This window comes from Rhipicephalus microplus, unplaced genomic scaffold (assembly GCF_043290135.1).
Source record: "Rhipicephalus microplus isolate Deutch F79 unplaced genomic scaffold, USDA_Rmic scaffold_75, whole genome shotgun sequence".
NCBI lineage: Eukaryota > Metazoa > Arthropoda > Arachnida > Ixodida > Ixodidae > Rhipicephalus > Rhipicephalus microplus.
This window is the reverse complement of record NW_027464648.1, coordinates 1,010,182-1,031,548: the sequence shown is the minus strand read 5'-3', so window position 1 is coordinate 1,031,548 and position 21,367 is coordinate 1,010,182.

Sequence of the window (21,367 nt, the reverse complement as noted above, 5' to 3'; positions counted from 1 at the left end):
AAGCCGTAAACAAGTAAAAGCCGAATTCTCCGCTTCTCATTTCCCATTAGCAGCCATTGGCATGTACATTGAGCACTATCTGACTGAAAAAGTTTGCTACGTCATACTCACTGGGCGTAACCTCCTTGGTTTTCGAAAGGTTTAGCGAGCGTTCGGCCGCAGTGCCATGAATACAGTGAACTAGTATATACCATGAACTCAAGGTGGTTAAAGGTGGGAAGTGGACCCGAAGCGCAAGCTGTAAGAAAGTGTGCGCGTGCCACCTCTCGTTTAGTCCTTGGAATTTCCGCTGGATGGCAGTGCTTCTATATGGAGAATATATGAAGAAAAGATGCGAGATGGTGGTACTTGTAGTGTTGAATAGATGGACGAACGGACACATAGACAGATGCATGGATGGACGCATGAACGAACGCAGAGGCGGCTGCATGGACGAACGCAGGGACGGACGCACGAACAGACGCACGCACGGAGGGGCTGATGGACGCATGGACGGTCACACAGGCGGACGCATGGACGGATGGAAGCAAGAACGAATGGACGGACGAATTCTTCGCCACACCCTCCATCATTCACTCCGTGGATATGCTGCCATTCTTCATACCAGTGTTACCAGCACACGGAGCATTTTAAGGAGTTGCGAATAGTCTTCATACACATTGAGATGTCATGTGCTATTTTCTGTTTCAGAAACTTGCTCTGTGTATGCGGTTATTTACAGACACGTTCCTATTTTAACAGTTTTGGGAATTGTAGTTGGGTAATTGTTAGCTGGGTACAGTTCTTATTAGGTACTGATGTGCCCTTCAATATCAAAGGAGCCTCCGAATTCATTCTTAAAAATTTTTTAGATAGGCTTAAGTAAAAGCTACAGTATAAGTATAGGTGACCTGAATATATGCAGAACTTTTATGCCATACCTATCTTAATATGTTAAATACTTAGTAGCTTTTGTGATTATAAAATTATTTGTGTTTGCTTCCAGCTCAATTTTCTGGCTCAAGTTTCTTCACATATACACATACGTCTATGACAAAAAACTTCCACTCAGTCTATTTTGAGGATGTTGCCAGCTTTTCAACTACTCCTGCCTTTAAACAGTGCTGTTGTGGTGGGTAAATTAAGTAATATGATTCGCGCTAATACTTCACAAGTTTTCAAAAGCATACATTTATGTAAGTGTTTTCGTGCGTACATTGAGGCTGCAGTGTTCATTCCTGGAGAGAGAGAGAGAAAATTTAATGCGGAAAGGCAGGGAGGTTAACCAGAAAACATATCCGGTTTGCTACCCTGCACTGGGGAAGGGGTAAGGGGAGACAAGAAAAAAAAAGGGGAAAGGGAGGAAGAGAAGCACAAACACACACACACACACTCGCACACAGTAGTGTCACAATCGTTCAACGAGGCGGGTCGCTCGCAGAAACTTTATCAGCGCCTTCGTTGCTTTCTGGCGTGAAGCTCGATCTTTCCGACATTCCAAGATTGACTGTTCAGAAAATGGCTGGTCGTCGAGGCGAGCAAACACTGCTGAGAGGGACTGTCGCTGAGAGCTGTACTGGGGGCACTGACATAAAATATGTTCAATTGTTTCGTCATTGTCGCAATGGTCGCATGTAGCGCTGTCTCTCATTCCGATGCGGCAGGTAAAAGCGTTCGTGAAAGACACCCCAAGCCACATACGGCAGAGAAGGGTCGTCTCGGATCGGGGTAGGCCAGATGGAATAGTAAGTCGTAGGTATGGGTCCAGGCGGTGAAGACGGGTGTGGAGAAAACCGGGCGTATTCCACATAGACCTTGCGACATCCTGCGCAAGCGTATTAATCTTTGCTGCTGCGTCGCTTCTTGATAGTGGAATAGGTTCCATCACTCCATTTTCGTGTGCATTCTTAGCTGCATTGTCGGCATGTTCGTTACCGATGATGCCGCAATGGCCTGGTAACCACTAAAAAGATATGTCATGTCCTTCGTCTTTTAGGTGATGGTACAGTTGTCGTATTTCGAGCGCCAATTGGTCTTGAGGTCCACGACGTAGAGCATTTTGTAGACATTGGAGAGCTGGTTTCGAATCAGTAAAAATGCTCCATTTTTGTGGTGTCTCTTGGTCAATCCTGCGGAGTGCGCTGCGGAGTGCCGCGAGCTCCACGGCTGTCGATGTCGTCTTGTGTGACGTTCTGAACTGGATGGTTTCGGCTCTTGCTGGGAAGATCACAGCTCCTGCAGATCCTCCAACAGTTGTCGAGCCATCCGTGTAAAGTTTGACATGATCTTTGTATTCTTCGTGTAGCATGAGTAGAATCATCTGCTTTAAAGCTGGCGCCGAGAGCTCCGCCTTCTTGCGAATCCCCGGCACTGTCAAGCGCAGTTTTGGTCGGTCCAAGCACCAAGGAGGTGTTAGTATCCGTTCCGGAGGCGTGTAGACTGTTGGAAGGCACTCGCGGAAAGTCAATACTCTCTTACAGAAGGAGGCACTCGGTCGATCTTCTGTAAGCGAAGCTAGGTGGTGGGCAGGGGCGCGAGCAAGGTGTCTAATATGAGCTCTAAGCACCTCCAAAGTAATGTGCACTGTGGCCGGATGATCTTTGGCGATTGCGATGGTTTCCGCTGTTGATGTACAGCGTGGTAATCCAAGACAAACTCTGAGTGCCTGGCCCTGGGCTTTTTCTATTGTGCGTATATTGCTTTTGCAAGCGTTCGTCAGAACCGGCAAGCTATACCGCAGGTACCCCAGAAACAGCGTTTTGTACAAATGCAACATCGCGTGCACTGATGTGCCCCACGTTTTGCCTCCGAGGAACTTGAAAAGTTGTGCGATGGCCGTTAGGCGCTTCTTTAGAGTGGCCACATGGGGACTCCAGCAGAGATTTCGATCGATCGTGACCCCCAAAAACCTGTGGGTCCTGGCGTAGCAGACACTGTGTCCATCGATGGCGATGGGATATGACGTCATTGCCTTCCGCGTGAACGCGACCAGCGCCGATTTCTCAGGAGAAATCTCGAGGCCTTGTTCTCTAAGGTACGCCGATATTGAATTCGCTGCTTTCTGGAGTCTCGCACGTACCTGAGGACGTGTTACACCTGATGTCCAGGCACAAATATCATCTGCATAGAGAGATATCTGCACGTAATCTGGTATGCGTTCAACGAGACCGATCAGAACCAGGTTGAACAGTGTGGGGCTCAATACACCACCTTGAGGAACACCACGGTGTGTATAATGTTCAGAAGTCGGCCCATCATCAGTTTGCATAAACAATGATCTCATATGTAGGTAGCATTGGATCCAGCGGTACACTCGCCCACCCAAACCAACTGACTCGAGGGCGTCAAGTATGGCTTCGTGAGAAACATTGTCATATGCTCCTTTGACATCTAAAAATAGTGCGACAGATAACCGTCTGCTCATTTTCTGGTGTTGTACGTAGGTCACCAGGTCAATGACATTGTCAATGGAGCTCCGAAGACGACGAAAACCGGCCATGGCGTCTGGATATATTCTATGGCGTTCTAGGAACCACTCGAGTCTGGCAAGGATCATTCGCTCCATCAGCTTCCCTACGCAACTAGCCAGCGCTATTGGGCGGTATGATGTCAGCTCTAGAGGCGATTTTCCAGGTTTGAGAAGTGCAACCAACCGGCTTGTTTTCCACTCTCTGGGGACCGTTCCATCTCTCCAAGACTCATTGAATACTTCCAGCAAAGCACTTCGTGCTCGATCACCGAGATTGCATAATAGGCGGTATGATATGCCATCCGGTCCAGGCGATGACGATCGATTGCATGAAGCAAGCGCCACATTCAGTTCTTCCATTGAAAAAGGCAGGTCCAGGTGCGGGTCCAGTGAATGTGGCGTGTAATCAGCAGTAAGGGCTTCTGTGCAATTTGGCGGGCCCGCAATCTTCCTACAAAAATCTTCCGCTACCTCGATATCCCTTCTATTTTGGAAAAGGGCCAAGGCTTTAAACGGAAAACGTTGTTGGGGAAATATGCGTAGGCCTCGAACGGTTCGCCATACTTGAGAAAGCGGTTTGCGAGGGTCTAGACTCGCGCAAAATTTCGCCCACCGTTGAAACTCCAGTTTGTCTATACGACGCTGGATCTTCTTTTGCATGCGCCTGGCCATCCGTAGATCTTGAATGGATTTTGTGCGTCGATATCTACGCTCCGCACGCCGACGAATCGCACGGAGTCGTTCTAACTCCATGTCCGTTTCTGAGGGCCTTGAAGAATATGCCAGCGTGCGCATCGCACTCTGCGCTGCTTGTTTGATCGCTTGCTCAATGCCAGAGGTTAAGCCTTTTTCACAAGCGTGTTCAATGTTGGTTGTGAATGCTGAAAGATCGATCCTCCGTACGGTTTTCGGCGGGTGGTTGCTAGCAAAGCCTTCGATGGTGAGATAACTGGGGATGTGATCGCTACCATGTGTCTCGATGTCTAAAAACCACTTAACGCTTGTGGCGAAGCGACGTGACACGAACGTCAAGTCCAAACAGCTGCTGTACGTTAATCCTCGCAGAAATGTAGGGCTCCCATCATTAAGTAGAGACAGTTCATGAGTCGATACAAATGAAGCCAGCCTCCGGCCCGTGGTATTGACTTTTGAACTTCCCCAGATTGGGTGGTGGGCGTTGAAGTCCCCTATAATTATCCACGGATCCGGTACGCTCGAAAGAATGTCATCCAGTCTTTGGCAATCAAAACGGGCTGAGGGAGATAAGTAGACACCTATTAATGTGAAGGTGAGGGTTTTCTGTTTCACAGTCAGGCAAATATATTGGTTCTCATCATGAGGCGACACAGGTTGAATGATGTAGGTAAGCTCCCGGCGAATATACACAATGACCTTGCTGCTTTCGTTTCGGGTTTTGGACGGGATTGATTCGTAGCCGGATAGCCTGATCGGGTTTGATAATTTCGGTTCGCATATTACGATGATTGGGAAACGGTTAGAAAACACGTACTGACGAAAATCGGAAATCCGTGATCTAAGTCCTCTTGCGTTCCACTGGATGATTGATGCTTCTCTGACGTCTTTGCGGAACGATTGTTGATCTCCTGCCATGACTCTACGCGAGGGAGGCGAGGACTGGGCTCAGCGCGTCCAACACCTGTAACCCGCTTCGAGCGGTTGGAGTTCCCAGGCTTCTTAGTATGTCTGCCATGACAGCGACGAGGGATCGTAACATCGGGATGATCTGTCGATCGACCCTTGACACATCCTCAACGGAAGTAGACTCGGTGGAAGGTGTAGGGCGGCGAGGCCTCGCAGGAGGCTCCTTTGCCGGCTGCGTACGCGGAAGCGTAGGCCACTCATCCGCAGCTGTGAGCTTCTCCACTTCATTTCGCTTCGTGCTTACTACTTCACTCGTGCTCGGAGGAAATGGGTTATGCGCAACACTCTGTCCTACACGCCTCCGTCGGCGACTACGTCGCCGCCGTACCCTTTCAGCAGCCTCTCTGTGGGTTGAATTGTCCCTAACCATTTGTTTGATAATGGCGATTTCCTTCTTAATCCGAGGGCATTCCTTGGATGCAGCATCATGCGGACCATCACAGTTTCTGCACTTCAGACTTGTTGCCCGACATGCGTCTGCAGTGTGCGGCGCAGCGCATCGGGGGCATGCTGTGGTGTTTGTACATACACTCTTGATGTGACCAATTTTCATGCAGTTATGGCACTGGAGTGGTTTAGGGACAAATGGTCGAACAGGATGTCGGAAGTGTCCCACTTTGACATGCGACGGAATGGAATCTCCTTTGAACATTATCTTTACACATCGGGTGTTTCCGAGGCGAAGTACATTCGCGATGAGAACTCCTTCGTTCGCTGGTTTTATGAGAGTTGGGAGGTCCGAATTTGCTATGGCCAAATCAATGTCGTAGATTACTCCCGCCGTGCAGGCACCGTCCATTGGAATAACCGGTCGAACTTTGATGCCTCCCAAATCTGATACTCTGCGAAGCTTGTCTATGGCGCTGGCAGTCATTGTGTCCACAGCTAGAATATTCTTCCGCGTGTTCACCCGGATATCCTTAATGTCGTTTGGTGCTACCCCCTCAAAGTACATAGAGAGAGCTTGCCTGTTTACTGCTCGAAGGCTGATGGTGGAGTCCTCGGGCATGAAGAGGATGGTGTGCGGCCAGCATTCTCCTTTTGACTGAGACGTTAATGTCCCTGCTGGTGAAGACGACTTGATACTTCTTCTTTTGGCCTTCCTGCTTCTCACGGTCTCGAAGTCGTCATCCGACGAGTCGTCGCCAGTGGCCGAGTACAGTTCCGTGTCCTCGCTGGTGCTCGAACAGGTGCTTCGTTTCCGCGACGAGCTTGCCAAAGGTGGTCTATGGTCGGACAGAGCCGCAGAAGGCTCCACGTCCACAGCCATGATGCAGTGACTATCACCGTTGGCCTCACTGGTTCTGGGCCAGGCGCGCTGATTTACCGAGGAGCTCGCCATAGCAGACCTCTGGCTGGGCGGACCAGTGGATGACTCCGCGTCCGTCGCCTTGGGGCAGGGAGCAGCGTCTCCCGTAAAAAGCGAAAAACTTGATAACAATGCTCGGAGCCGAAAGCAGAAGCGTTCTATGAAGAGACACTTCGTCGTCGTCCCCTCGTTCATTCCTGGAAATATTTAGGAGATAAAGGCATGTGCTTAGGAAGGCATTCGACACTCATGAGATGGTAGCCTTGGATATTCATATGCATTTTGCTTAGTGCAGTATAGCGTATCGAGGGCAAAACCACTCCATTGAGAGCTCCCCAATGCGTGCAAGGTTACGAACTACAAATAAATGTGCCGTAGTTACATAGCCAATCACTATGCGGCCAAAGTTTGGCAAGCTCAAACTGATTCTGAAAACTCGGAGGACACTTGAGCTTCGTCTTAACTTCTAGGATACGATAGTGTAGGCGGTTATCACACGCGTTACCTTCTCAATCAATAGCCTCGTATTCTAGAATGTCTACTGCAAATACAATTCTTAATTGCCAACTGTGCCATAACTGCTGTCTTCGCAAAGTGGCGAATGGCCCACTACGCCTCCGTACGAAAACACGTGCACGTATGTTTGAGCGCTTCGTAATGGGTGAGCCGTTAAAGCAGCTATGCTCGTTGCGCCATTCACGTTGTTTGGCATTCGGTGCAATTCAACGTTTCAGCCGCACAATATTCCGTGCGTGAAAGAACCTCCTTCTTCCAAAAGTCATGAAGAGTGATATCTTTTTCTTTCAAAGGCGATAGTTTTCTTGGGGACCTTCGACGCATAAATGTTGGTGTGTCTGTCTGTACATTTGTCTGTTTGTCTAATCTTAAGGGCACCGGGTACTTGAAATGGCTGACCCCAACCGCAGCACCCACCATTGTTGCTCAAGGGTTAGCGTTCATACCTACGCAATTTTCAATTAATAAGCAATTATTGCGCAAGTCTGCGGCACCTTAAAACACGTATATATTCTATATGTGCATCTTTTACTATAAAATGCAAACACAAGTAATTTTAGGGACCGTAGCGCTTATCACACTGCGCTGACCATGCAACGCTTTCACGGAAAGGCAAGTGTTTCCAACGCTTTGTCAAGATGTCATGGTGGTGGCACCTACCCGTCACCTTGCGTTCCTCACCTTATCACCTCTGAGACGGGCGCGTACACCCGTCTCAGAGCCACGCGCTTTGTTTTTCGAGAAAACTGCCATATGGCGCTCGTGTCTCACGTGTAACGTGACTTGATGCGCTCGTTCGCCTCCCCTGCACGCTCGAGGCAATCTAACGCAGCGCGTCCGAAATACCATTCACAGATTTTCTTGCGCAGAACATCAAATAATTGTTCACTCTCTCCACACGCAAGACTATCGTCTCTCGACAACATTTGCAGATTGCATGCAGATACGGGGCCAATTTTTCTCTCAGGATCGCATTCCAGCAGCGGCGTCACGCTGCGGTAAAACTCCTGCACTGTAAGCAAAAAACTATCCGAGTTTGGGGTTTTTCCGGCTCATGACCTCTGAAAACTCTCTCGCGTTTAAAATTACTACCTCACGTAGGAGTAAAAGATGGTACATGACATAGTTTTACCACCACCTATCAGGCAAGTAGTAATAGGATGTCAAAAGCTAGTTTTACCACTTAGGGAGTTTTCTATCACGTGATTTTTAACCTGAGTTTCAGAGTTTATTACCACGTGACTGCAAGGTGCAGCTGCTTCGGCGGCTTTTGCCCCATACCCCCCTTGTGACGCTCTCAGTGAATACTGAAGGTACGCAAGGCCCACAGATGGTTTTTTTTGTTTTTTTTTTTGCATCGCCGTGCCTCTGGACTGACCTCGAGTCAGCGCACTTTTACTGGAACTGGGGGCAGCATAAGCACAACAAGCGAGAACAGCCTTCTTTGAACGAAAAAAAAAGAAAAAGACGGGGGGGGGGGCTCTCAAAAAAGAAAAAAAAAAGAAAGAAAACCTGCTTTGGAAACTTGTCCTGCATATTTTCGCCAATTGTTTTGTTGCTTTTGCTCGGCGGTGGCCTTAGAGACAGACAGTACAAGAAGCTCGGTATCTGTGTGTCTGGTTGGGCTGATGGTTCTCACGTGTTTCCTACATCATCGAGCGACCGTGCTCTTCCGAGCGCCTCCGAACCTGCACGTCGCGGATATCTCGCTTCCGAGCCGAATCGCGAAGATCTGCCAGTGGTAACAAAATCAATCTGGTGTCATCGTCCGTGCTTGCCTGCTGGAGAAGCAATAAGCAAAATGCTTCACTCTGTCGTCGGCACCGAGCCGCGGCCACCAGTGACCAGTGGGAGTGTGTCGCCGGGGCAGGTGAAAGAAGCATCGCATATATTTTGTTCCACAGTAGGCGATGTCTGCATGAGTAAAGTGCTGCCGGAATCGCCCACCTAATGCACCAACTGTTCTCAAACATGTAGCACGAAGCCGATAAGAGGCAGACGGAACCAACAAGCGGTGGCCGGTGAGCACGAAGAAAACCCGGACCTGCCAGGATGGTGGTCTTTCGTTGGAAGTATGCATACACCGTAAGATAGCGGTCACGTGTTCATTTGTGTCTGAAATGACGATGAAATTCGCACAGGATATGTGTTTTGTGATCGCCAGCTGTGTTTCATCGGATATCCGTGCTCCTCGAATAGGCCTAGTACGCCGTCGGTAAGAAGCTTGTATGCAGGCGTGGACCGGTCTTCTATATACGCCCGTTCTGATGAATACGTGCTGCTACTGTGTTTGTGCACCGTCGCTGAATGAAAATCATTGAGCTACCATGGTTTGTGCGTACTTAGGTATATTTTATGGACTTGTGCATCAGCAGTGCTAACACGCGTGGAGCCATGAGCCCGGTGTGCCAAGCAATTATTGGATAATCAAAAAGGTGAGATCGTGTAGATTTATAATAAAAGGTTGGTGTGACATTTAGTGTCCTGCAGCCCACCTGAAGCTTACGCTTGCACCTTCACGCGTTGTTGTTAATCGATGCAAAAAAAAAAAGAGCTCTCCTACCGGTACTACACGGCCGGTCAAAAATTCGTGCCTATATATATGCCGGATTGTCGAAGTGTAGTCGAGCAACGCGTGCAGTCTGTTCTAGTGGGGTATTATTCTGCATTCGTTGTGTGTGCGTGTTTGTCTGTATGTGAATCTATGTGTCATCAATTCTGCCGTTCAATAAATTCAATCAATTCTGCTATTCAATAAGTTTGTCGTCTCTTGGCGAATGCACCCGTCAATTTTTATTTTTTACAACCAGAAATAACTCCCAGTAATCACCTCAAAAACCTTGTGAAGGTAGTAAAAACTTACTCTCTCTATATTCGCTGAAAACCTCACTGGGGTAAATAATTACTACTCTCCCTACGTTAAAAAGCTTAGTTAGCACGAGAGTAAATTTTTACCTCGGTAGTAGGTGGTAAAAAAAACCCAGGAAAGGTAGTGCGCTAGAGGACAAATGGTTTACCCAGTTTTTTAGGTTATTTGAGGTCATTTTTGTTTAGTGTGTGCATGTCATGCGGGTGAACTGGGCTCGATCCTCACTCAGATCAAGAAAATTTTTTTAATGTTTTTTGTGTACTTGTTATACTACCTAATATTAGTGATGCGACTAAATGTAACGTAATATTTCCTGCTTTTAGTCACGTGACTAGTTATTACGCGACATTAGGTGGTTTCAGACGCGTACCGATAGTTTTATGAGGATGTCACGTGCTTTGTAGTCATGGCAGGCGTCAAACAAGTGCAGTCCTTTTTTTTCACGAGGAACAGTCACACCTTTCTGCTGTATTAAAATAAGTCTCGCAGTTTTTTTTTTTGGAGAAAATGTTTTGTGGTTTAGCAGCAAATTAATTTAATGCAGAATAAAGACATAGTCGTTGAACAAACAGTTCATTGAACTTCAGCGAAAATACATTAAAAAACTCAGTGCTGAGGAGGTTAAACTTTCTCTGGACTGTATAAGTAGTCGCACATCCACTTATCACGAAGACGATGCACAAATAGTAATTTTGATTTCTCTAGTTTTTTTTTCACAAAAGAGTCTTTACATTTTAACCTGCGGCTTACAGCAGCTTTTATCCTTACTCATAAGCGCACTCATTGATTCCACTGCCAAATATGCTATAAAATACTTTTGTATTGCGAAGGTGAACCCCCAATGAAATTGATTTTTTAGGCTTATTAAAGAAGTAGCCGCAATGACAACTTTGTTTATCATTTTTACAAGATGGCAATCCATAGCTTTTATATCTACAACTTTGATGAAATGGCAAGCTTTTTGATGAGTGGCCTGGATACATCTTTTTCGGAAACAGTTGAGAGATGTTACATTCCTATAGATGGTTCTATGAAGCTTGGATAACACAAGTTTGTGACCTGCAAATCAACCAGAAAAGTTAGCCGTCCGAATAGATCAATATTGCGCACGCAGGAACCTCCCGCCGATAAGGAGCAACAGCGCCGAGAAGGTTCGGTTCACTGCACAGTAGCATCCTAGTATATATACTAGTACACTTATCGTTGATCCCAATCCTTCTCCTGGCTGGAGCTGTTTGTGCACCGATTGATCTGGTCGAACATATCTACTGGACCAGAAAAATGGGGAGGTAAGGTCTTTTCCGATCAGCTGAGCTGTTTGGTGCACTTGTATAACTTTAACATCTTCTGTTTTTTTAGCGCCCAGTACAGTCATACATTGGTCCTTATCATAATATGAATAATAACAACCATATCTGTTGTTTTGTACCACAACCATGATATAATTATGAGAGAAGCCGTTGTCGAGGGTTCCGAAAATTTCAACCGTCTGGTGTTCTCTAACGTGCAATGGCATCACACAGTACAGGGGTCTCACGCATTTGGCCTTCATCGAGATGCGATTGCCGAGGCCAGGATTGAACTCTCGACCTTTGAATTATCAGTCAAGCACTGTAGCCACTGTTCCACCGAGGGGGATTATCTTTATCATTTTATATATGGTGACTCGCAGATATAGGAAAAAATAAGCAAAAAAAAATTTCACTGCGAAAAAGAAAAAGGTGAAGTTGCAAGATTATGAAAAGAGCTTTATTCTGCTAAAGGTAACCCACACGCCTTCGAGGTAGTATCATTGCTAGGTGCTTTTCAAGCCGTTCGATTGTACGTCTGAGTGAGTTGGGCTAATATTGCAAAATTTCGGCCGCGACTTTTGGCTGAAATGCCACTAAAGTCATTCAAATGGCTCCGATCAAATAAAAAAAAATATCGAAAATATCAGCTACGCCGCGTCATATTTGCCATATTTTGATTTGTGCTTTTTTCCTTTTCCGTAAATTTAATGAAGCTTAGAAGTAGAAAGTGCGCTATGTACCGCAACTTCATCTGAATTAAGGAAATACTACTAAATACATCAGCAACAGACAGCACATAAAATGTTAGAAAACAGGGGAATATTCTAGGACTCATTTTCGCATCATAAATGTGGTCGTTATGATGTATATCGGCATCTCGCTAAGCCCTACCAGCATAATTTTGCTATGGTATTCATCCTCACTACACCTACACACACTATGTCACATTTATGATTCCAATGCTAACATGTTTTAACTACCTTAGCACGAAGGATAATAAAGCGTTTTTAGAGCCACCTACCACAACCATTGGGTACATATCTCTTCCCATATCTCTTTCAAATGGCCAAAGACCTGGCGCTCTTTGGCCATTTAATGACCCTTGCGCTATTGAACACCGCACATCATCATCATCGCATGGTCTTTAGCCTAAAGTGCGCAACGCTAGATGGCGTTTGGTGCATGGTGTCAAGGTTGGCGTACATGCATTACGCCGGTGATGCTCACAAAGGCGGTAGGGGGGTATGTGGTGTAGTTTAGGCACTTCGAAACACGCATTTTATTTGTTCAATAATTTTGTAAAAGCTACTGCATGAGCTGTAGCATACTAAGCCCATAACTAAAAACACATTGGAGAACTAACAAATAAAACTAAATGGAGGGGCACAATGCACAAGTCGACGTTGTACGAGATTTTAACACCCCGAATGGCACCATAGAGTGGTACCTCTACTATATGGAATTGAAACTTCACTATGTGTAAAACTGAAAAGACTGCTATATGTGTTTGGCATAATAAACAATACCATTCCGCAAGCACAAAAAAATTAAATACGCATATATTACTTACAGGTGATGAGCACGGGGTCATTACAATCCACTACGCTATTTTGTTATCACATTTAAATATTATCAAATCAAATGAAATTGATTCATTGTTCGAAGAAAGGAAAGATAGGAGCTGACTGAAAAAGCTACTACAGTGAGTAGATTGACGAGGCGACAGCCCTTCTTGGGTAGGATAGCAGCATAGACAGAGTGAACAATGGTAAGAGAAAGAACCTGTGTATCACCAACTAATTTACCTCTGGTGTTGCGTTTTTATTGTTTTGTTCATTACCCCTTAGCCATACCTAGGCCGCAGTTAAACTTATTTCATCATAAAGCAAGTAGTTCCTACATGTACAGAGTCACACTGGACAGGTTTGCACAAACGCAATTTTATGGGTGATAATGCATTTAGGAGTATGAAACACTTGAACTACACGTATAACATTTTTACTTCAGACCAGGTGCACAGAAGAAAAAGTCAAAATTTAAAAATACACATAAGTTAAATTGCCCCTGATCCCCCTGATCATAGTTTAGTTTTCCTCCACAAAAAGCGTAACTGAAACATGTTAATATTTACCTAAATATATTTCCCGCGAAATCTACAGGGGATCAACTGCTACCATAGTGCTTCATAAAGAAAGCAACAGAATACCAATCAAGAAGGGTGTAAGGCGGGACGCAATCTCCCCAACGCTATTTACCACGTGCTTACAGGAGGTTTTCAGAAGCCTAGAATGGGAACAGTTAGGGATGGGAGAGTACCTTTGTAACCTGCACTTCGCCCATGACATTGCATTGCTGAGTAAATCAGGGGACGAATTGCAACGCATGATTACGGAGTTAGACAAGGAGAGCAGAAAGGTGGGTCTTAAAATTAATCTGCAGAAAACGAAAGTAATGTACAACAACCTCGGAAAATAGCAGCGCTTCGAGATAAGTAGTAGTGCACTTCAAGTTGTAAAAGACTATGTCTACTTAGGGCAGGTAATAACCGCGGAGCCGAACCGCGAGATGGAAGTAACTAGAAGAGTAAAAATGGGATGGAGCACATTTGGCAAGCACTCTCAAATTATGACAGGTAGATTACCACTATACCTCAAGAGAAATGTATATAAGAGCTGTATCTTGCCAGTACTTAGCTGCGGAGCAAAAACCTGGAGACTTTCAAAGAGGGTTCAGCTTAAATTGAGGTCGACGCAGCGGGCAATGGAAGCCCCGCCGCGGTGGTCTAGTGGCTGAGGTACTCGGCTGCTGACCCGCAGGACGCAGGTTCAGATCCCCGCTGCGGCGGCAGCATTTTCGATGGAGGCGGAAATGTTGCAGGCCAGTGTGCTCAGATTTCTTTTCACGCTAAAGAACCCCAGGTGGTCGAAATTTCCAGAGCCCTCCACTACGGCGTCTCTCATAATCATATGGTGGTTTTGGGACGTCAAACCACACATATCAATCAAATGAGTGAGCAATGGAAAGAAAAATGGTAGGTGTAACCTCAAGAGACAATAAGAGAGCAGAGTGGATTAGGGAACAAAAGGGGGTTAAGGATATCATAGTTGAAATCAAAAAGAAAAAATAGACATGGGCCGGGCATGTAGCGCGTAGACAGGATAACCACTGGTCAATAAGGGTAACTAACTCGATTTCCAGAGAAGGCAAGCGAGTTAGGGGGGAGACAGAAGGTTAGGTGGGCAGATGAGATGAAGAAGTTTGCGGGTGTAAATTGGCAGCAGCAAGGACAGGACTGGGTTAACTGGCAGAACAAGGGACAGGTTTTTGTCCTGCAGTGGACGTAGTCAGGCTGATGATGATGACAATCATAAGGATGATGATTTCCCGTGAAAAGCGGAGCTTCACATGTGGGTGGTGCATTTTCGCACTGCATTGATTTGTTGAGATAGCTGTCGTACTGTGTTCATTCTGAGGGGAGCTTGGACTAACTGGCAGTTCGAAATGGCGGCCTAAAGATCATGGCGCGTACCACTAAAATAGATTTTGCCGCACAAATTGTAATGACTTTTGTAATTCACAATGCTTCCTACATTTCTTGCATCGATCTTCTCCTGCCCCCAAAACACCGGTAATTTAGGGAGAATGTCTAATGGTCTTAGCACGTGCCTACGCACAAGTGAGGTAGATTAGGGTGCTAAATTATGATATCGTGTACGTATGAATCATTATTTATAGCTGTGCTTAACACCTTAAGTTTTTTTACCATGAGTTGAAAGCAAATCAATTGTTACAAAATCTATCTACTTGGCTTAGGGCCAATAGGGTAAATCTGAATGCTAAAAAAATGTTTTTAGACCTCGTAACAAAAGATACACTAACGTAAGTATTAGCATTGAGGGACACCCTATTTAACATGTTACGTCTCTTAAATTTTTTGGTATCTTCTTCCACGAATATTTTGACTGGTTTGTGAATATAAATAAATACGAGAAAAACTCCCAAGCATTTCCCCGAGGGTGAACATGGTTAAGTGTGAATACACGGGGTGATGCTATGAGGGGTATTTATTAATTCGCACTATTATATTTATTATTCACACTATGGTTCCTTTATGGTGGAATGGTTCCTGGGAATCGCAATTTGATCACACGGGGGAATTTACGTTAACTCACTGGCGAATTCCAACGGATTTTAACTTTACTCCCCCTCACGACCCGCTCTCGACGGGAGACTGAGAGAGAAGGCGGGCGCGCGAGAGAGAGGGGTACGCGCGCAGCTGCAGCGAGCGAAAAGAGCGGAGAAGCGAGCGAAGGGGAAGGGGGTATAAGGCGAGTTACTGACACCGATATCAGCGTCGCGTCCGTGGCCTATTCGGTAGAGAGTCGCGCTGCGGCCCGCCAAGTCCTCCTTCTTTTAAAGATAGAGAGAAGACTGCGGACGCCGCCGACGGCAGTGGATGGTTTGGGGTCGCTTATAACGTGTATTCACACTTAAAATTTTTCTCGAGTAATTGGCATACCCTGCACGTTACGCCACTTATTACCGGTATGGTTAGAAAGACAGATTTTTGACTGAAGAGTACATACACACCTTCACTATTGCTTTCTGATATGAGGAACAACAAGAACTAACTACAGCTGTTTATATGTATTACAAAATGAGCTGTATGATTAATTGAACGCCTGTCCTTTTGTTCGCACAAGCCCCCCCCCCTTTTTTTTTGAAAGCATGAACTGCTAGTCATTATTATTATTATTCGATATAAAAGTTAGCAATGATCTTGAAATGGGAAGTTTTAAGTAACCAATTTGATATTTTGAGAAAGTTTTACCAGTGGTACCACAGCCATAGTTTACGGCACATGAGCTTCATTGTGCCGTGCCGCGGTGGTCTAGTGGCTAAGTTACTCGGCTGCTGACCCGCAGGTCGTGGGTTCGAATCTCGGCTGTGGCGGCTGCATTTCCGATGGAGGCAGAAATGCTGTATGCCCGTGTGCTGTTGCGAACGACGGACCGATCCCGCCGAAGCCACCACTGTTGCGAACGACGGACCGATCCCGCCGAAGCCACCACTGTTGCGAAAGACGGCGACGCCAACACGGCCCCGGAGGCGCCACTGCTTTCAACTCCGCCGGGAAGGTCACCAGCCGTTTGGTAGCGTATGTTTATCAGCTCGCGACTGCTTCTGCGCAGAGCTGATAAGACGAGCGGACGAGACGACGGTGAGTTAAACAAGGTTTATGTACAGCATATTTACAGAGGCGTTACAATTTCGGCACTGGGGCCGACAGAGACTCGAAGAGCCGAGCTCTTCTCTCTAACACATAGGTCAGTCTTTCGCCTAAGACCGCTGACTCACACACATGTCGGCACTCCGACACGGGGACGCCTCTCACATAGGACCGCCGATCGCGACGCGCCGCAGGGCTTCTTTTATTTACACCGGGTCCAACCAAAATGTCCAATCAGAAGCGCCGCTGGTCGTCCGGGCAGATTCCGCCAATGGGGGTCGCCGCGCCATGCGTCAGACCACCTGACACGAGGACGCCGGCTCGCTGTCACGTGCGCAACTGACTCACTGCACGTGGGCCAGAGGAGCGCCGCGCGTGTTCACGCCGTCGAGGTGATCGCGCCAGGCAGACTGCGGGCTGGCCTTGACCCAGATTGCCTTTTTCAGAGGCACGGTCGTTTGACGAGGACTCGCTGGCATAACAGCACCCCCGCCGCCAGACAATGCACCGGAAAGACGAGCTGCTTCCACGGGGCTCGGATGTCAGGTGCGCTCGTTCGCCAGGTCCCTCCAGGTTCGCCTCCAGGGCCATGTGGAGAATACAGCTCCAAACTGTTCCGGGAACACATCCCATTTTTGACGACGGATCCCAGCTCCACTGGCTCGTCGTCACAACTTGCTGGCCAACTTCGCTCGTCTCTTCTGACCATCTTCGGTTTCAGCACTTGTCGATGGTTCTGCAACTTGCTAAGAACGGTTCGACAACAGACAACACACGACACAAGCAAGTGCCCTCGGTCACCCGACAGAACACCAGACAAAGTATAGTACAACATATACCTATCTACGTGTCTATCGGAATTTTGTTCCCTCTACATCAAGAGGCACATGTGGGACACAAGACTCTTAAAATGACAACTCAATATTTTTTTTTTCGACGTACAACAACGTAACGAATAAGAATACCACAAAGTTGGCCCCTTGAGATCACTCTGAACGAGAGCGCTCAGCCCAGGTCGTGATGAGGTCAAAATTTTGCCCCGAATCGCCAGCCAGAAACCGAAAGGTTGAGAAGGTACCAGCTAGAACGCACTGCTCAATGCACCTGCATTAGCGTTTAGCTTTCCCCCCCCCCCCTTTTTTTTTATAGCGAACGTCAAAGTTGCGCTGTGGAGCAACATGCTCCACCTCAGTAACCGGCCACTTTTAGGCGACGATACCTATGCGGCACCAAGAGCGGCTCACACTTTCGACGTTGTACAGGGGAACAACGATACGGCTTGCTACTGATTGACTCCTCACCGCTTAGCTCGATATCGTGTTCGACCACCGTCGCGTCTCCGGGACGGTCCGACAACACATACCCAAACTCGGAAACAATCTTTCTCAGGTCCTCTTTCTCAGGTCCTCCTTCACTTAAGCTAGGCTCTAGGTTTATCTGCTCCCGGATTACTTTCGATCCCCCTTCGATCACCTCACTAGAACTCAAATTTTCTGCTTCCTCTTCCTCTGAAGCCTTCAACAGCTGATTTACGACCGCTTGATATTGAACATTGGGTTTCATCAAGTTGTAAATTTTGTTCTGCCGCCTTCCTACTTGCACCTCATAATTTGTATCGCAAGGCTTCGATAATACTTTGGCGGGCCCTTCCCAATCAACCTCAAGCTTGTTCCTTTTGGATGGCTGCAGCCGCATTACCTGATTATCAACTTCAAAAGCGCGCTTCTTCCCCGATTTCTCGTAGTGCTCCTTCGACAGCACTTTTGCCGCGTTTTTCTGGCTTTCCACGAGCGCTTCAATCGAGAGATCCTCACTCTGCCCTCGAATGAGCGTCTCTCGATCAACTCTCGGCAGCTTGCTCCAACTTTCCGCTACAGGCGAGAGCGTTGCAACCCTCTCGCTCTGACTCAATGGCGCCACGTCGTCTCCCCCAGCGCATACCGCGCCGGCCGCTCCCGCGACGGGCCGCTCGCGTGACTGCTCACATGACTCATGCGGAAAATTTCCTTTCTGGGGTTCCGTCGACCCGCCGACAAGGTCACTTGAGAGTTCACCGCATGGAACCAAGTCAAGCTTCCGCGAAAGCTTTCGCGCTTGCGATCGCGTGAGAGCCATGCACGCTAAGTTGGGGAAGAACGATTTGCCCTGCTCTTTGAGAAGCTGCTCTGAGTTGTTGGAGAATAGATAAGGAAAACGATCATTTAGCGCGGCAGACACAGCTGCTTCGGTGCGAAGCTTACCGAACGGGCCTTCAATGACAACCGTGGCGATTGGTAAGCGAACACTCTGCACCTCGGCGACTTGCCTGATCCACGCGCATTCTCCTGTGAAGTCATCCGGAGACACCAATGAAGGATGGACAACGTCCATGGTTGCCGCTGAGTCTCTAAGTGCTCGGCACGTTTTCTCATTGACCCTAATTTCTTGGAGATACGGCTCCAACAACCGCATGTTTTTTTCTGATTCTCGGATCGTTGCGAAGGCAAACTTTTCCTGACAGTTTCTCGCGATGTGCCCTTCCTTTTTACAGTTGTAGCAGATTAGCGGCTTCCGTTTGTTTTCCGGTTCTAATGCCTGTGTAGTAGAAACCTCACTAGATTTCTCCGCTTCTGTTTGCCCTTCCCCTACACTGTCCTTCGTAAGAGACGGGTCCTTCTTGAAATTACGGTGCGGAGCGGGTTTCCGTTGATCAGGTTTTCTTGAAAAGCCCTCTTTCCTTTCATCCTTTTCAACGCGCGCTGCCCTGCTATGCAACTTTCGGCGAGTATAATACTCCTCAGCTAACTCAGCTGCCTTGTTTAACTGTACGTCCCCAAGTCTGTCCTGCAGCCAAAGTTTGACATCCTCCTCGATGCAGCGGTAGAATTGCTCCAATGCAACGCATTCCACCACTTTATCGCGGTCGTCATAAACACCTTCGCCCTTAAGCCATTCAATCAAATCGGCTTTAAGACGAAACGCGAAGTCAACGTGTGACTCATTCCCCTTTTCAGCATACCGGAACCTTTGCCTGAAAGCCTCGGGTGACAACTTATAACGTCTCAAGAGCACTTCCTTAACCTCGTCATAGCTCTCAAACGCTTCCCTCGACAAGCAAGTTATCGCGTCGGACACTTCGCCGGGAAGAAGAGCTAGCAGGTTCCGCGCCCAAAGAGACCGCTCCAAAGCATTTCGCTCACAGACGTGTTCAAACTTGACGAGATACTTCGCCATGTCCTCGCCTACTACGAACGGTGGCAGTTGATCCCGAATTCTAATACTGCTGACCTGAATCGTCGGAGAAGCTGCGCTAGGCGCCTGCGAACACTGTAGGATTGCCAATTCTAGTCGTTTCATCTCAAGGCGCTCCTGTCTCTCGGCCTCCTCGCGCTCGCGAGCTTCTCGCCTTTCTTCACGTTCGCGAGCTTCGCGCCTTTCAGCCTCCTAACGTTTGCGAGCTTCTACTTCTCGCCTTTCAGCCTCCTCACGGCGTGCTTTGATATCCACCCAGGCCTCATCGACTTCCTCAGCCGACACTCCCTCATCCTTCATGATCTCAAGGATCGCTTGCTTTCGTTTCGCACGGCCCAAAGTAATGCCGAGTTCCTCACAAATTTCGATGAGTTCCTTCACTTTAAGGTTTTCCATCGTTCACACTAGCCTCTTGCTGTTTCCCCTGTTAAGAATCTACTTGCCGTACCCACTATAAGCCTACTAGCAAGACGCGCAAGCAATTTTTCACACTCCCGTGTTTACCCCCTCCGCATTAACTTTGGTTTCAAAGCGCTTCGACTTGGCTTGAAACTATCAAAGCTCACTTCAATGCTTCACACAGCCCTTCTTTAAACTACTACAACCTGAGCTAGAGTAGTCTGGTGAACTGAGGGGAAAACATCAGGCACTCACCGCATCGATGTCGCTGACGCCGGCCGATCCCACCGCTGCCACCACTGTTGCGAACGACGGACCGATCCCGCCGAAGCCACCACTGTTGCGAACGACGGACCGATCCCGCCGAAGCCACCACTGTTGCGAAAGACGGCGACGCCAACACGGCCCCGGAGGCGCCACTGCTTTCAACTCCGCCGGGAAGGTCACCAGCCGTTTGGTAGCGTATGTTTATCAGCTCGCGACTGCTTCTGCGCAGAGCTGATAAGACGAGCGGACGAGACGACGGTGAGTTAAACAAGGTTTATGTACAGCATATTTACAGAGGCGTTACAATTTCGGCACTGGGGCCGACAGAGACTCGAAGAGCCGAGCTCTTCTCTCTAACACATAGGTCAGTCTTTCGCCTAAGACCGCTGACTCACACACATGTCGGCACTCCGACACGGGGACGCCTCTCACATAGGACCGCCGATCGCGACGCGCCGCAGGGCTTCTTTTATTTACACCGGGTCCAACCAAAATGTCCAATCAGAAGCGCCGCTGGTCGTCCGGGCAGATTCCGCCAATGGGGGTCGCCGCGCCATGCGTCAGACCACCTGACACGAGGACGCCGGCTCGCTGTCACGTGCGCAACTGACTCACTGCACGTGGGCCAGAGGAGCGCCGCGCGTGTTCACGCCGTCGAGGTGATCGCGCCAGGCAGACTGCGGGCTGGCCTTGACCCAGATTGCCTTTTTCAGAGGCACGGTCGTTTGACGAGGACTCGCTGGCATAACAGTGCTCAGATTTGGGTGCACGTTAAAGAACCCCAGGTGGTCGAAATTTCTGGAGCCCTCTACTACGGCGTCTTTCATAATCATAAGGTGGTTTTGGGACGTTAAACCCCACATATCAATCAATCAATCAGCTTGAATGTTGATCCGCTTGTTTTTATTGAAATAAAACATAAATAAAGGAGTTGTAACCGTTACTTGGTGACGGCTACTGATTTGCACTTGAATGTTACAAACAAGATACGCTTCGTACTTACTACGGTACACAAAAACTAACTTACCTGATTTCCCACTACCTTAATGAGAATTCCACTGTGACAACAGTAATTGAAAAACCCTCCTCTATTTATGTCTTCAAAAAAAAAGATACACACGTTCCTCCTAAAAACTCAGACTGT